Source organism: Eptatretus burgeri, chromosome 12 (genome assembly GCF_056783735.1).
Source record: "Eptatretus burgeri isolate ZD-2024b chromosome 12, Ebu_testis_v1, whole genome shotgun sequence".
NCBI classification, from domain to species: Eukaryota; Metazoa; Chordata; class Myxini; order Myxiniformes; family Myxinidae; genus Eptatretus; species Eptatretus burgeri.
Genome location: NC_140972.1, coordinates 39,445,298 through 39,463,029, shown reverse-complemented (window position 1 = coordinate 39,463,029; position 17,732 = coordinate 39,445,298). Strand labels below are relative to the sequence as shown.

The 17,732-nt window shown below is 41.3% G+C and overlaps 1 protein-coding gene and 1 long non-coding RNA gene across 13 annotated transcripts in view; one reads left to right on the top strand and one right to left on the bottom strand.

Moving 5' to 3' along the window:
* Positions 1 to 17,732, bottom strand: part of LOC147015460 (leucine-rich repeat-containing protein 49-like) — a 356,628-nt gene that overhangs the window by 212,739 nt on the left and 126,157 nt on the right. The gene's annotated exons all lie outside the window — the stretch shown is intronic.
* Positions 1,081 to 1,957, top strand: LOC147015462 (uncharacterized). Its single transcript, XR_015050116.1, has 3 exons — positions 1,081 to 1,204; positions 1,348 to 1,486; positions 1,835 to 1,957. It is a non-coding gene; the product is annotated as an uncharacterized LOC147015462 (long non-coding RNA).

The following is a 17,732-nucleotide window of genomic DNA, read 5'->3' as shown; positions in this document are numbered from 1 at the left end:
CATCATAGAGTTTCTTGGCATCTTTAAGGACGTCTGGAAGAGTTTGATCACCTTCAGCTGGATTGGTATCCAATTCATCAGCAGCTGTAAATGAGTCATCATTTAGTGCACAAACGTCCTGCGATGTTTTTGGCAACTCAGTCCCAAAGATCTTTGATATGAGGAGCATGTGGAGGGCTGCACCAACCAGAAAATGTCCGCGAACTGCTTTGGCAACTGCTTTGCCACTGAGGATATATAACACAGTATTACTTGCATAGACTGTTTCCAGCAACTCTTGCATCCCAGAACCAGATATTAGGTGGCCCATTGCTCCAAGGTAGCTCATTTGAATAGGAAAGCCTCCAAGTCACAACACAATGGATCTAATGACACTGTCATTGGTGCTACTTTCTTGTATCATTAGAGCCTTGAGCCACAATGGCTGATCAAAGGTCAGGATAGGTGTGGCATTATTACGAGCAGCATGTTCACAGACATACATCATGGTGGAATATATGCACGTTATGTCACCAGGCTCAATGTCCAACATGGGCAAGAATAACATGGAGGACTTTCCTGGGTGGTTGCCTGTTTTGTTGATCATTTGCATCAAGCCAGACCATGCAGGCCTTGGGGATTGATACTGAGCGATATATGTCCCAGAGTAGGTCAACCCTTGTGTGATACTCTGTGTCATACTCGACTAACTTGTCATACTGCATTGGGCAAAGACCTTCAACTGCTGACACAAAATGGTGGATGTTGACTCGACCAATTAAAGCAATATCTTCAATGGTAACTGTAACTCGAGGAACTGAGGTTGTACTGGCTGTGCCAGGTGTTACAGTAGCCATGATGCCCATCCCATGGAAAGTATTATGTCCATCGATGGTGCGGAGGTTATGATCAACGTTATCTGCAATGTATTGTATAAAGTTGTCACTTGATATGTTAGGAATATCTGTGCCTTCCTTCACAGCTGCACTACGTTCAAATTTGGAGACCTCACTATAGCTGCACGTGAATCCATGTTTGTGAAGAGTATCTATGAGGAACTTTGAGCCAAAGTGGTGATGTAGTTGAACTCCAAGCCCAAGCTGCAGAGGAGCTAGTAAGACACGGCGCCGAGTGGCCTGCACCATGGATTGTCCAATTGAGGCCATCTTCCTGTCGCTGTCAACACCAGTGAATACGTCACCAAGAAATAATTGAAGGGACTTTGGTAAGAATGTACAAGCCATTTCTACCGAATCCATTTCTGCGCATGTGGGATACATGTCAGACTGTTGTTGAGTCATCTTAATGTCATTCTTCAAGAGTTTGGCAGCAGTCTTAATTATGTTGTCCTATCCTTTTGTTGTTGAGGGTTTGCTGCCTTTGGTTGAGAATGGAAATCCTGACGAATACTTGTCGCATTGCTCCACATTGTGACCACGTTTGGTTTCCCATTGATCTCTGTGATGATGACTTTATCTCCGAACTTCTTCTGTATTTGGTCTTTCATGTAAGTGTGACCATATGGTGGAATGTTGGAGTCTGAAAGGAACTCTACCATATTGTCGATAAGATCTTTTATGGTGGTCTGTTCTTCATCATTGTGTTCAAAGTTATGCATTACATCTTTAAATGCTTCAGCTTGCATGACATGATGAGGTCTTCCCCGTTTCATACGTTTCACAGATGTATTATCATCATGTTGTTGAAATTTTACAGGAATATCTTTGTTGGTTCTGAAATTATTGCTGCACGTCTTGAGATATACGGCATCCGCAGCATGTAAATCATGGACAGCTTTGACTCTCCCCTGGACCTTTTTTTCCCATTCATCATTTCTTTTGTCACATACTTGTAGAACACTCTCCTGGAAATCTAATGTTCTGATGGGTATGAGTTTCAAATCGGGATTCCTGCCTTCTCGGGGATCACCCTGGCCACAAAAGAGGCAGTGACTAGCATAATCAAATAAACCCACCGATGATCGCAAAGATGGTTTGTCATTGGATGAAGGAAGATCACCTAGTCTCTTACGGTTGGATTGCTCTAAGTAATGAAGGTTTGTATAAACTTAGCGACAGTTCTGGTGGACATGTTGTCCAGGTAGAGCATTAATGTTACTGTGTCTGGCTGTACTTGCTCTATTGATGCCATCACAACCCTTTGCAGTGAGTTGGGAGCTTGGTTGGCCTGACGATATGGATTTCTGACATACAACACAACTCAGCTCTTCATACATCATGACTCACCCTGGAAATAGAGAGGGTTCACAATAATACAATGAATCCGTGCCTTATCTAGTACATAGCACTGATGGATCACATACATATATCAATCCATTAGCCATGTTAGCCCTGTTAACATTGCTGGAGCAATTGACATGCGGGGCCACATGCATGGGATCGTCGCATAAAAGTTTCATATTCGTCATAACCCAATATCCATTTTTATACGTACACCATTAACAATATCATGCTTAAAAGTGATTTACCTATACTTATGATTTTGTATAATGTATTTATCTGAATAGAGTAACAGATATCCTATGTAGGGATATCCATCATCATGTTATGACCAGTGTAATTTAATGACAAATGAATGTTTCATTATTCATCGATCATACTCTATTTTACAATTTTTCACTTATAATTTAGCCATTTTTATTGATAAAATTAATCATTTTTTTGCAGATTTCCAAAATTCCATGTATACAGTGCCCCAGCTATACAATGGCCTTCTATTTGTGATACCACCAAAAACAAGTCAGTTATCACCATGATAATAGCTTAAATAATGGCTGAAACTTCGATTAAACCGGTTTCTGGCGACCATTTTGAATTTATGCAAATGAGACACTGTTCCCCTCTGTTGATTCAATTACATTATCGATATGTTATTTCAGACATATTTCAAAGTTGAATAGTGTTGGAATCATTACTATTACAATTTGTGACGGGTTATTTCCTAATTTGACTGGACTAACATGGGAGAGCTCCATTCCACCTTTTGAAACACGCAAATGGAGAGAACAACCAACGACACAGACACACAGACACACACATGTCAGGAAAGTAAAGGCATTTGCAATCATGCTGTAAACATAGGAGTATCTTACTCCAATAACCCATAAAAATACAAGCTGGTTTAACCTGTCTCGTTCAAAATGGTGAAGTCCATTTCCATTCCGCAAGTGTGGAGATGATAATCTCAGGAGATGACATTGGGAGCAAATATCACCATCTATTGAGGAGCTGCAATGGCATCCTCATAGAACTCTATTTCAGCAAAGGCCCAACAGCAATTCATGGAAGGACAAGGCCTGCTGTTGCAAGACTAAACTCTGAGCCAATGCCATCTATCGAGATCCAAATTTTTCAGAACAAAAACCAGGATTATTTACAATCAAAAACATCTACGCTGAAAACAAGAGTCCCTGTGAAAGAATAACTTTTACATTTAATGACTTCGGACAACTCGAGCGACAGAACACATCATGTCATTCAGTGACTATGAGAGCTTCAAGTTAGAATACACAACAGCCTCCTCACAATCACTTTCTCTAATCCTTCTTTTTAAGATTATCCTCATATCTCCTGTACTTCAGACGGCACACTGGTTTTCAAAATACTTTACTACAGCTTATTTATGAATTATCCTTATAATTCCGGCAAATAATTCCCAAGAACAGCAGTATTAAGGATAACATTTCATAAAAAATAACAAAAGGGCCAGTGTTGCCAATCCCTTTTGGAACAACTCACATGTTTACCATTAGCAGGCGATTCAGCTGTGATGGAAATGAAAAGGCAAATATAATCTTTGGCTCTTGAATGCAATGCTGCAGATTTATATTAACGCAATATGATAATACTCCATTATCTTGTTTTATACTTGCTGTTTTACACAAACGATATTGCTTTAATACCTGCTGCAAACAGTTTTCAACCATACATAGCTGGAAATATGAAATATTGTTGAGTTACGTGGGTCTGTAAACAACGATTCAACAATAAAACACCAAAAGGACAGATCGAGAGAGTTCTAATATTTCTCAAGCTATAAATGTTCACCTGTATCAAGACAATAAAGATCGATCATTTTTCCTTTATCATATGTTAAGGCGAATGGATATCGGTGGTGCAGCCATTGCATGGTTAGCATTTTAGTGCCACTCCAAGATGCCTAATGGGCATGAAAAATCAACAACTAAGTGTGAACTGGCACAACATAGAGACTGACAGAGACAGAATACCTTTTCCCTGAAGGAGGCATGACCCAGCTGGAGATTTATTTGACACGTTCATAGTGACGTGGTAATTCTTCTGAGACCAACTCCAAAAGCTTGTAATCCTAATCCTTGAGGCTGCTACTATGTCTTTTCTTTAACTATGCCTCTTCCAAGCAGAGATGCTTCTGAACGTATGGCACGAGGCACTTTTTATGCAATAAATGTGTTCTATACTGGAAAATACCTTCCTGGTATAGAGGTAAGAGGGTTAAATATATAACAGGCAGGCATTTGCAGTATGGAACACATTTACTTCAACATGCTGGTGCCACATGTTCTACATCAAGAACTACGTCTGCCTTGAAGTGATGGAATGGGTTGCAGCTTCTTCCCTGGGCACCAGTCCTGAATTGAAAACCATCAAACACATCTGAGAACATAGTTCGTGACCTGCAGAAAAGTCGACCTCTGCCAAGTAATACGCAAGAGCGGCAACAAAATTTACTGCACATTTGAAAAAAATCTGGATCAGGCAGTCATACAGAAAATCATTGATTCGCTGTAGTCATTTTCATTGTTTTTGTATCCCAGGTTGTAAAAAATTAAACATGTTTAGAATCACGGGTGTTCATTTTATTCCGGCATGAAACTGCATCTGCTGTGATGATGGAGGATACTGCAAGATTTAGCACAGTGTACTGCCAGGTAGAGTTAGCAGGATGGCCCAGAGGTATGCACACTCCCCTCTAAGCTGTCTAGCCTGGATTTGAATCCCGACCCAGATAAAAACTCTCATCCCGGTGTTTCACAGGCAGGGTGATTCATCAATGTGTGTGCCGTCTCTCGGATGGATGCTAAACTGGACGTCCCGTCTGCCAACATTAGGCCAAAAAAAAAAAATGTTGCATTGGCGTAACCCGCCCGACCCTAAAAATTCCGCCGACCATACGTTTTTTTTTTGTTTTTTTTGCTATCGATTTCAAGTATCTTGTTGATTGCGATCGCGATCGCAAAAACCCGGAAGTGTTTCGGACAGAACCCGCCGACAAAAAGGGTGGTACTCGAGCCGGGGGAGATTTTGGGAGGGATTTATTAGGAAAAAAAAAAAACAAACAAAAAAAAGATCCCGACCGACCTACCCTATTTTTCAGTGACCCGTTACGCCAATGCAACATTTTTTTTTTTGGCCTTAGTTGGTGTCCTTCGGTGTCCGACATCTCACGGTGTCCTTTGCGAAGGGTAGACAAGCAATCGCTGGCACCATGGTCAAAATTATAAATTCTTGCCCTCACCTCATGTTCCCCTTGTCACAAGGAAAATAAGTGCAATGAATCAACCCCCGACCCCTAGTCGTAGTTGTAGTAGTAGTAGTAGTAGTAGTAGTAGTAGTAGTAGTAGTAGTAGTAGTAGTAGTAGTAGTAGTAGTATAAGTAGTCGGTGGAAAGTAGTAGTAGTAGTAGTATAAGTAATAGTAGTATTGCCAGGTTAATGTTTACTTGGTGTTTTGGGCTCAACAAATTAATGAGCCACAGCAATAATTTTATCCTCAATCAACTCAGACTTTCATCTAACTCATTTTTGAATTATAAAGCAAAACTGCCACAAATGGGCATAAACATGTCAAAATGTATTGCGTTTGAAAAAAAACAGAAAAAGGTGTATACATGATATATGAAATCAACAGGACATTGATGAAGGGATGCTAAAGCATGAGTCACATTTGCTCTACAGCTAGGATACAGCAGCCGTACCCCCCCCCCCTTTGAATTGACAGAAACGTGCGGCGGCTGCAGAGTTTCTGAGGTGGCCTCAGGGTGGCTATACACCCTATGGCTATCTTTTACAGGCCGTAGGGGTCTCCGTGGAATTAAAGCGCGGAGTTATAACTTTATTCATTTCTAGGTTGGCCGTAGCAATTCGACAAGCTGTAGCCATGACGTAGATGTTCCACGTCGACCGTACGTAGGGCGTACGGTGGGCTTGCGTTATTCGTGCGGCTGCCGTAGGCTCTTATCAATGAAAAATGAATTTTGCCAACCCTCAAAAAATTACGGCGGCCGCACTATTTCCACACTCGCCTTAAGGCCCCCCTGCGGTCACCTTGCGGGCACCTTGAGGACACCTTGCGTCTGCCTTGAAAATTCAATGGCCGACGCAGGGACGCCCTAAGGTCACCGTGCGACATCAAATCAAAGACCGTGGCACCCCCACGTTTTCGGTCTCCACAATTTCTAAATACCCCGTGCGGCTACCCAAAAAATAAAAACATATGTGACTGCTACATTGTGTGACCGTGGAAATACTGCGGCCACCCTATAATTGCTAGTGGCCGTAGATTTTTTAGACCCTACGGCCGCCGAGCCAAATGTGACTGAAGCATAAGCACCATGGGAAGCAAGGAGAAGCTGATGTTTCATGCATTAACACTTCGTTGGAGCAAAACCTGTCCCTCTTTTGCATTGATGAAGGATTGATGCACAAACCATCAGCTAATCCTTGTTTCCCATTGTGGTTTGCATACTCAATTAACATCCTGTTGATTTCATACATTGTTCTACCTGTCTACCGATGCAGATCGCCACGCCTTCACCAGCACTAACCTTCAAGGCTAATACTTACCTTTGTTCAATGAGAGTTGATGAGATTCAAATTGGGAACCTTAACTTTCAGCCACTTTTTCACAGAAGTTGTATCATACTGGGTAGCCAGTTTACTTCTGAGGATTTCATATATGTCCCTTGGAATTGATGTACTGTGGGCCACTGCAAAGTCTGTCAGTATTACGAGAGAACTTAGACCCAACCTGAAAGATTTAAAAATAAAATGAATTCATGCAGTTTACATTAAAAAAAAAAAACTATCACCTTGCTTTATATGCCTGGTGTTGGCTTAATGGTTTGGTTTGAGGGCTTTGGATAATTGGGTCCCGAGTTCAAATCCCGCTCAGCTGTTGAATTAATACCAGGTGGGGTTTACTTGGCCTGTCATCCTTCTGAGGTTGGCAAAATGAGTGCCAGCATGCTGGTATACTGTGTCAGAGTGGTGACCCGCCCAATAGCCAAGGAGACTGCTTAAGCAGTACCAACGCTCTGCACAGAGTATGGTCCAAATCTCCTCATCCTCCTATCACTTTCACACAAGGAATACTGCGTTATATAAATACATTGAGTCTATTAGCTGTATCTTAGTTTCTGGGGCATTTTTGCTCAGCAATGTTGTCATCAAAAAGATCAGCCATGCCATTAACTGTTCAAGGACCTCCAGCAAAAGAGTCCCAACAGAGGATGAATGACACAAACTTTTGTTAGCAGGCTGTGAAAAGACACAGGTATGGAAAACACTTTTAAATAAAATTGCATATTTCATGGAAGGAAGGGATTGTCACAAGACCACTTCCTGAAAGGGGTATTGTGCAATGGTCACATCGATTTCCACAAGTGTATACTTTCTTGTTTGTATGCAGCACAATGCTGCTTGGTAGCATAATTGGCTAAGGGTGCAACTATGCCGCTGATGCAATGCCCTCTGCTGGTTAGGGCAGGAATTTGGAATTTGTCCATGGTGCTGGCGATAGCTCGCCTACTCTTTGTGAAGGACACCCTGGGATCTTTAACGTCCACCAACGAATTCTGGCAGACAGGACGACTGTTTAATATCCATCCGAGGGACAGGACACACACTGATGAATCACCCTGCCTGTGAAACACCGGGATGCAAGTTTACAGTTTTGTCGGGATCAGTGGCAGACAAACGCCTGGGGCTGCCAGCTCAACGTGGGCCCTGGGCAGAGGTGACGTGAGGGCCATGCAGCCCATGCAATTGCATGGAGCCCCCAGATAACATGGGACCACAAACGACGGATCGTGGTTCACAATCTTTCAAGATGCTCCACTCCCCCCCCCCCCAAGGGTGAAGTCTCACTTTGCTGACAAAACATATCAACTGGTGAGTGGTCATAAACAGTGCAAAGGGAATGTTCCATCTCAAAGAAAGAAAGCACTGTCACGTCATTAATCAATTAAAAAACGTTTTCCCTTGATGTTTAACGAGACAAGACTGTTATAAATTTGGGGGTGAGGTTAGTAGAGAAAGCAGGTTAAGTGGAATAATAACTACATTTAATGTATATAAATGCAACATTAATATCATCACAATAAAATTTGTATAATTCCTAATGTCAATACCAATGGATATTGCCACACTACAATTTATTGTACGATCACAAAACAAGCCCTCATAAGTAAATGGACTAACCCATGCACACAGCAGAACGTTGTGGTTTTAAAATCAGAATTATGTCAGAGCATCTGTCCAAAGCATGAAACGAAACTACACCAGTGGTGATGAAAAGTGGAAAATGGCTCAACAAGAGGCGAAAAAGGTTGAAAAATCACATGGAATTAACTTTTTTCATTACACAAACAGCAAAACCAGCAAAAGGGTCTTTGGTCAAGCACATCAGGGGTGTGTTCCATTACCAAGCAGCTTGCTCTCGCTTGCTAAGCCAACCATTCCTTATCAACAGTTTTGTTGGACTGCTTGCTTGAGTGCTTAAGGCACTTGGCGAGTGCTCAATAACAAACGTTTAGCTCTTCCACGAGCCTTGTCGATGTATATTAAAAAAAAACAGAAAATATAAACTTTGCAACTGAACACACTCCGGCAAGTACTGCTGATTCGTAATGGTGTGTTCCATTACGAATCAGCTTGTAAAGCATCCACCAAGTGGCTTAAGCACTCAAGCAAGCACACCATTGAAACAGTTGATAAGGAATGGCTGGCTTAGCAAGCTGATTGGTAATGGAACACCTAAACATTGCATTTTTTCACCCCAAGGGGGGGGAAAGGACAATAAAACATTTTCCGGGGGGGGGGGAGACAATTCCTCAATATTTTTGCAGTTAAGTCTAAAGCAACATCGGCTAAGCGAGTGTGAAAATAACAGAGTCCTCTTTTTTGGTTGTAAATAACACGGAGTCCTTTTTTGAGCATAAGTATTTTTTGTGCCCAGGGCCCTCCCAACAAATCTTAATCTGCCTCTGTTTAGGATTCAAACCCAGACTAGACAACTAAGAGGTGAGTGTGCGCACCTCCAGGGCCTCGGCCATTCTGTCAGCCCTCAAGTGTACATAAATACCAGAATTGGACAGTGCTGTTTCTAACTCAATGACGTCACATCAGCATGACCAAAAAAAAAAAGTTTGCACAAAACCTGTGAAAAGAAGACCCCTAAAGGTGAAGGACAGTATGAATGCAAAAGTGTTAAATCCACCAAAAAGGCTTTTGGGCATGCATAGGAAGAAGCAAAGGCATAAATCAGAGACTAGATAGAGAAAATTAAGAAATATTGTCGCGTCTGCAACCGATGAATGCCAGCCTTGGACGAATAGCCGTTGATCCTAACTCCGAGGCAGACGGCCAAAATTATTGGTGGTTATGACGCGCGTGGGATGGTAAAGAGTGAGAGCACGTACCAGAATGGAAGCACACGGGTTTATTCTCGAATCTACAACGAATAAACAAACACAAGGAAATTCAACTATAATGGTTTAATGAAAATAAATCAAAGAGGTGAAAATGAAAGGTGAGGTAAAACTAAATCCTAATTTGAGACATCTCCACTCAGTCAGAAAAACATACAATGGGAAAGACAAAATAAAACAAAATCCCCCCTTTACGCCGGCACTCAGCTTTGTGTCTGGAAATGGCCTTTAGGAGCCTGGTGGTCATCAAACCTCGAAGTCAACACATGGGAAGTGCACAAGATGGTGCGGAGTCGCTCTCCACAACGACACATACATGAGGTAATTCATGCGGGCAGTCCTCTTTTGCTCTCCACTCGGTCTGAGATGAAAAACCGCTGCCACACCTCCTCCTCACGACCGAAATTGTCAACACCACTCTCTCTCAGTACCAGGTCCACACACACCATATGGTGCCACCTTCATCCTCGATCATACAACAAGAGACTCCTTTGTTCCAACCGCCATTTTTCACTGGAATCTTCTGCCTAATGTCACCACAACCAATCGTGAACCTTGGGGGCGTGGCCTGCTGGTTAGGATTCCTGGGAGGCGGGGTTTTGTCTGCTCGGGATTGTTCGGGTTCTGTTGGCAGTTGGGTCGGTTGTTGATGTTGTTATTATTGTTGTAAAAACGTGTTTTTTTAATGCCTGGTCTTGTACATGTAAAAACGTAGGAAAAGGTCACAGAGGGCAATCACATACTGAAGAAACTAGCCTTAGACCCTACCAAGTTAACACAATACCACCCCCCATGTGGTGACATGTAAACACTATTAAGCTCACAGTTTTCCCACACTTAAATTACATTGTGATGTCTCCTACCAATCAACGGTCTTGCTATACTATACAATCCTATCTTAACTATGGGATTCCTCCATCTACCCCTACAAACATAACAATATGTTAGGATAAAATAAAAAAATATATTACAATACAGCAGAATGAGCAAACACAAATGTAGTTCAAGATAACTCACATGCATGAGTGAATTCAGGTTCAAGAAAACCTCCGATTCTTGGGCTACGCAAAGTTGGCATTAGGCGTCTGTTATATTTATCTTCATTATTGGGAGTGAATCACTCCTTGGTGAATTAGTAATGGTTACTTCCTTTCAATGACACGATTTTTCAGTTATAAGGAATAGGATCATCCTCATTCATCATTATGACACTTATGCTCACTGAGGTATTTCATCTTAGTAGACTAACAATTGTTGAAGTTTTGGCTGGCAGTTAGCTCTCTATCTAAGCTATCATTCTAAATGACATTCCGTAAAGGCTGGATAGGTACATTAATTTAAGTTCATCAAGCATCCCATCTATAAACAGAAGCTTTTATCTTGGCAAATACAGGGATGTGTGGGAGTGAACCTTGTACAGGTCAAACACGTTCCATCGAGCCATCGGCGCTATGTGCTGCACTAGCATGCTCTCCTCGACAGAATGCTGGTAGCGCTGTTCTATTGCAGTGTAACTGCCCTGCACTCCAGCTCTGGTTGGATAAAAACTTTATTAAATTAAACTCTTTCTTTCTCCTCCTCACTCATTTTATATTCATTTGTATTGTCATAACTTCTCCAAAGTGGTGAAATACTACAAAAAAATGTGAACACATTATTGTTTAATTATTTTGATGTTTAGTTACATCTGATGCTACAAACAATGAACAGCTTGGTGGTGGATTGGATAAAGGCTTGTTTCATTGCCCTTACTAGTATGAGTTTGATTCCAGTGTGCTCAGCAGAAAATTCCGCACCCTGCAACAGAGTGGTGACCTGTCCACAGGATCGGCTCTTGGCAATGGAAAAAGTTTACACCTTGTTGGGAATGTTCCAATGCTCTGTCAAAATTATGGGCCTTTACCACCACTATAAAAAGCAAGTTATTGTTCAAGAGACAGAAAAAAGTAGGTGATGAAAACCTACACTTAATTTCTCCTAATGGTCCTTTACAAATAAGAAACCTAGGAAAGTAAAATGACCACCTCAATGTGCTTTACCTTTGAACGTCACTGGTATGGCAGGCATTACATTATCAAAGAGGATACTAAACAATGCAGTCGATTCAACATTATGTGACTGTGCGTGTCATTCAATTACCCATTTATTATTCATTTCTTCTTACAATGACCACAACCATATCAAGTAGTTCAATGTCCTGGGCAGAATTGAGGCATAGGTGTAAACCACTTTTCTTCATCTAGTATTCTTAACTATTAATGAAACTGTGAGAATGTGAAATAAAATTCCCGAGCAGCAGGAAAATTGCTCCAAGAATATTTTCATGAAAGCATCTATCACTTCGGCAAAATGATTCAAAAGATGAGAGCACGCAGTGCAAGACAAATAGATTGCCTACGTGTTGAAGCTTGCTAGAGTAGGCTGATCCACCAGCATGTCTGCCAAGGCCGCCCACAGACCTGCCTAATCCAGGTATAGGCCAAAAACAATTCCATAATTCGAAGGCAGGGTATGAGAAGTCAACATGTGTAGGATTTATCTGTCTGATCCCTTAAGCCAAACATGACCGACACAGGCGACAAAGAATCCGGTAACGGTTTGACAATGTATTTCTGCTCGCACAAAGCACCATTCTTCAACATGTCAAAAATACATCTATGCCTAAATGTATTTCTTGCTTATATTGTGATCATTTATCCACTGAAATGTTGCACATAGGGCATTGAAAGTGAAATATTTCACCCCAAAATTTCAGGCCATGAGTGCCGAGTCGAGTAATCAGGATCCAGGGCTCAGAGACATGCAGTTCCACCATTGGGTACAGCCGGTGGATCCTGGAATGTAATGTCGATTATGTGGAGCGTTAAGCTGGTTTTCAGATATACTTGCGGATGTCGGTAATTTGTCCCCAGAGCTGGCCATGTGGCAAATGTCACTCTCTCCGAAACAAGTTATGTTTCCTTCAAGTATGTGGTTTCTTCACACACTATACAAGGCAAGTCCAGGCTGATGTGTGTCTGACCTGATCAGTTTATAAGTCAAAGGTAATTAATAAAACTGACGATTTAAATATGTCATTGTCAACTGAAATTTAATACCTAGTTAATTTACAGGATATATTTACAACCTTTCACTTACTAAACGCTCATGACTTGTTTTTCAAATTAATGTTAAGATACTAACCCATCACTGATTGACCCTCATAAATATTCTAGAAAGCTATACTTGATATGCAAAAGGCTTGTGTTATATTTGCATTAATGGACTTTTTATTGCTGTATTTGTTCAATGAAGTCTTTTTGGACAAAGGAAAAAGACCATTTGCATTGTCATGCTTGTGGCACATCTCCCTTGTGTGAGGAATAGGGAGGAGGACAGTGGGCAGTCGGGCGAGTAAAGGCAGATGACCCCTCAGGTCTGAATCCGAGTCCTTAAAAAACGTTAATCAAACATAGCCAAGAGTTCTAAACACAATGTTTTAAGTTGGATGTAGGTCAGATAGTTGCAGATCTTTCTGTATCTCTTGATTGCATTGATTTGCTTCTTTCCATGAATCTGTCTGCAGTCGTGGATTTTTCATTCCTCTACTAAAAGTGCTATTAGTTTCATGTTTCAGAGGTGAGCAGACAAATTATATGCAAAGCAGGTTGATGATCAAATCAGATTTTTAAGTATAGGTCATAATAAAAAGGCCACTCTGCGTTTGGTTATAGCCATGACATGCGGTGTTTCTGATACACAGTATCATGGCATCAAACAGTTGTAGATGAAAACACTACAACAAACTTCAACTCGATGAATACAAAATTTCTCTCTGGTCTGCCAGGAATTTAGCTTGACTCCAGTCTCCTAACCCACTTGCTTTCCCTTTTCCAAAGTACCGTAGAAGTCGATACTTTTATCCCAGAAGTCTGGGCATCACCTTGTACTAAAAATACACTTATCGATGTTATAAGACATTGAATTGCATAAATTAAAAAAATTGCAAAGTGTGATATTTTCTGAAATAAATGGTATAATTGTTAATTTAAAACACACAGTCTTTACTTGCAGTGAAAATGCAGGCAGCTGGGAAAGGGGGAGAACCCTCTGGATCTCAGTGGTTCGCCACTCTCCATCATCAATTATTATTAAATAGATTATTTTATTTTACGAAATGATGATTTTTTTGGTAGTTTATTTTAGATTCATTTACAGTACAGTACTGTAGGATAATGTACAATAGAGAACATATAAACAATGAAAAGTTGGTGAATTTACTTGAAGGTGATGCTTTTTAATGGGGGCAAAGGAGCCAAACATTTCTTTTATTTCTTACGAGATAAATTGGTTCAATTTACATTGTTTCACTTCACATCGTAATTTTCAAAAACGTAACCATGATGATAACCAGAGAGCAAGTGTAATTCAATTTAAGTAAAGGGTTTAAGAGGTTTAAAGGTGGATAAATAAATAAAATTATGGGTTTTACCGCCATTTTACCCAGCATCTTTTACACCACCCTATCTAACACGTCACACTTTTTTTTGCCTGTTATTTATGTCTTTTATGACATCCTTAAAAACAGTAAGTTTTCTGTTTTAAATAATTATACATTTAGTTTGACTGTCAGGCGGGCAGAGTAAAAATTTTTTTTTATCTCACTCCTCTCTGTGCATGTGCAGATGCATTCAAAGCCAAGGTACATGAAAACGAAAAACTTGTCTTCATATTCATGTTCTGATTCATATTCAAAATATAACATTCTATTCAAATAAGATGTTTATAAATCGTAAACTGATGATCATAAACTGATAAGACAGACAGACGGACAGACATGAACCAATTGCTTAACCGCGCTTTTTGCTTTGTGTGTGGGGGTAAAAATGTGAGCTATGTTTGCCCCACGCACGCGAAGCGAAAAGCGGGATTAAGCAATTGGTTTATGTTATGAAATAACTACATGATAGGAACCATTTGTAGTTCCAAGATAAATTTTAGTATTTTTATCACAATGGATATGACTTTTAAGGTTTTGAGTACGAGTCTGAATCTGAGTCATTGAGAAAAGAGAATTGGGAAAAGTGCTGGACTGGGGTCCTACATCATCAGACATTAACTGTCGTGGCAAGGTTGGAAATGGTGATAACACCAGCCAGTAAAGACACAGTTCTCTGACATATACAATGAGAAATTTTATGTCTACATTCATTGTGGAGCAGAATGCTCCCTTTTAAGGACAGATTGGTCCAAGTTGGAATGCTGCCTCCTCAAACAAGTCAGCCAAAATTATCTTTGCTTGGACTCGAGCTCAGGGCCAGGGAGATCAGAGATCCTGCTCTCCAGAAAGAAAAATAAAATAGAAAGCAGTCAAAATTTATATAAGTCCTGATAAAAGGTACTCAGTCATATCTATCACATTATGTTCAATTATTTAAAATTAAACAAAATAAACTGACAATTTAAACCTTTGTTTGGGAAAAGTGCAACAAAAGTCCTCTACAAAGGAAGCAGCTGCCCCCTAGTGGACAAGTTTGATCACATTCTTCCAAACATCCCCACAGGCAGAACCACATCGGTTCACATTGGTATATAATAGCATGTGATTTGTCGTTGCTATTATAAAATAACAGCAAAAGCTTTCGAAAAATGAAATACAGCATCTATTTCGTTGCTAACTTGAAAGCATTTGGATTTTTACATTAATTGCAATTAAATGAGTAGAATGCAGACATAAAAAGAACAAAACATTGAGGATCTGGTGTTTTCCAAGCTTTGTTGTCCCAAAAAGACGATAATGCAGCCAACACAACACTTTCGCGAGCCTGCACTTATATATATATATATATATATATATATATATATATATATATATATATATATATATATATATATATATATATATATATATATATATATATATATATATATATATATCTCCCGATGTACCATACTGCGTGTGTGTTCATTGAAGCCAGGGTCATGCTGGGTGGTTTGGTATCCCCCTTCCAGCAGTAGTTGGGGCAGGAATTTGGAATTTGGCCAGGGTGCTGGCGATGCCTCACCTATTTTTCGTGAAGGGCACCATGGGATCTTTAATGTCCACCAAGTATGGTAATGCCAGCAGACACGACACCCAGTTTAATGTCTGTCCAAAGTATGGCACACATTCATGAATTACCCTACCTGTGAAACACAGGGATGACAGTTTGTAGCTGGGTTGCGATTCAAACCCACCAGAGACGTCTTAGGTGCGAGTGTACATTTCTCTCTTGGACATCCTCTGGGCAAGGCTATCCTGTCAATATATATATATATATATATATATATATATATATATATATATATATATATATATATATATATATATATATATATATATATATATATATTGTTACGAATTTCGGTCCGCCCGGCGTGCGATCGGCCAGGTAACTCAAATTGCGACCGCGTCGCCCACCGGAACGGACAATTCAGTCGTGACTCTCCCTGGAACTATCGCCAGGAGCTAGTCATGGGTGGGTCTTTCGACCCCACCACAATCGTGCCAATCGGCCACCCGCGCAGGATAGGGTTGTTCTCCAAACTCGACCTACCTAAGTACCTGCGCGGGTAGTTAACTGGGCGATCTGGAGCTGGCCGGCCTAGGACACGGACCGCTTAAGCGGTCCGTTCCGTGCTTCGGTGATAACCGAGCGGTGTTATCGCCGGCCCCGACGGACGTGATTATTTACCGGGTGCTTACAACCCTCGACCAATTCCTTCCGTGATGCAAGATGGAACTTTCAAACAAAGGAAAGGACGCAACGAAATGGGGAACAGTTCGACAAGTACATTTATTACGCACTCAGACAAAGCAAGCACGTATTCACAGCCATACAGTAAGAATGCAATTTACAAGAAAGAATTACAACCGAATAAAGCAATGTTTATTTACATGCACTTAAACAGCTTCTACTTTACAAGACACGGCGCCACAACACGCATTCAAAGAAAACGCAAGAAAAGACCCCCTCAAAGGCAAGGGAGTCAGACTGTGCCCGTGGGCCTAATGCACGTGGAACCTGGATGAGCGGCCAGGTCCACGAGACCGAAGGGTCCTACCCGCGCCCTCATGGCGCAATGGCGGGAAAGCCGCAATGTCGGTATAGCTGCGCCTGGCTTCGTGCCCCTGGCGAGGTCGGCGAGCGCTCTCCGGCGCTCCCCGTCTGCCTTTCCCGTCGGCTTCGAGCTCCGTCCCCCGATTCGACTACCCCGCCGACACTTCTGCTGCCACTCCACTGCTCCCACTTGGTTCTTGACTTCTCTGCCGATGTACTGCACCGCGAGCTGCGTTGTGCTCACGCTTATATAGCCAAGGGGAGGGGCGTCTATGTAAATTTCTGGATCACAGCGGGTTCAGAGGCGGGGCTATGCCACCCGATGCTCAGTCATTGGATGGATGAAAAGGGGGCGTGAAGCATTCCTGATCCGCTTTTTGAGGTGAAAGGAACGCATTCACAGCCCATGGCACGACATGTGGTAGAAAGGCGGGGGTGGTGGGAGTTTGGCTGTTGGCGGGCGTCGTTTGAGAATGGCGGTAAAGCGATGTTTGCAGGATGGAGTTGTGGAGGTAAAGAGGCGAAGGTGGTGGTGTTTGAGTTGTTGGTGGGCGTCGTTTGAGAATGGCGGTGAAGCGATGTTTGCGGGATGGAGTTGTGGAGGTAAAGAGGCGAAGGTGGTGGTCTTTGAGTTGTTGGGTGATTATTGGTCCAAAATAATGACAGAGAAAAGAAAAACGGCTATCTCAAAGGATCGCAGCCCGGTGAACACGGAAATTCCCTCTAAACAACGGTGGGGAAATCTAACTACACAATTACTTATCGTCATAACTGATCTAAGGACTCTTTATGGTGTATTGCGAATTTCCACATCCGTAACAATATATATATATATATATATATATATATATATATATATATATATATATATATATATATATATATATACATATATTGTTACGGTTGTGGAAATTTGCAATACACCAGAAAGGTCCTCAGGTGAGATATATCGATAAGTTAATGTGT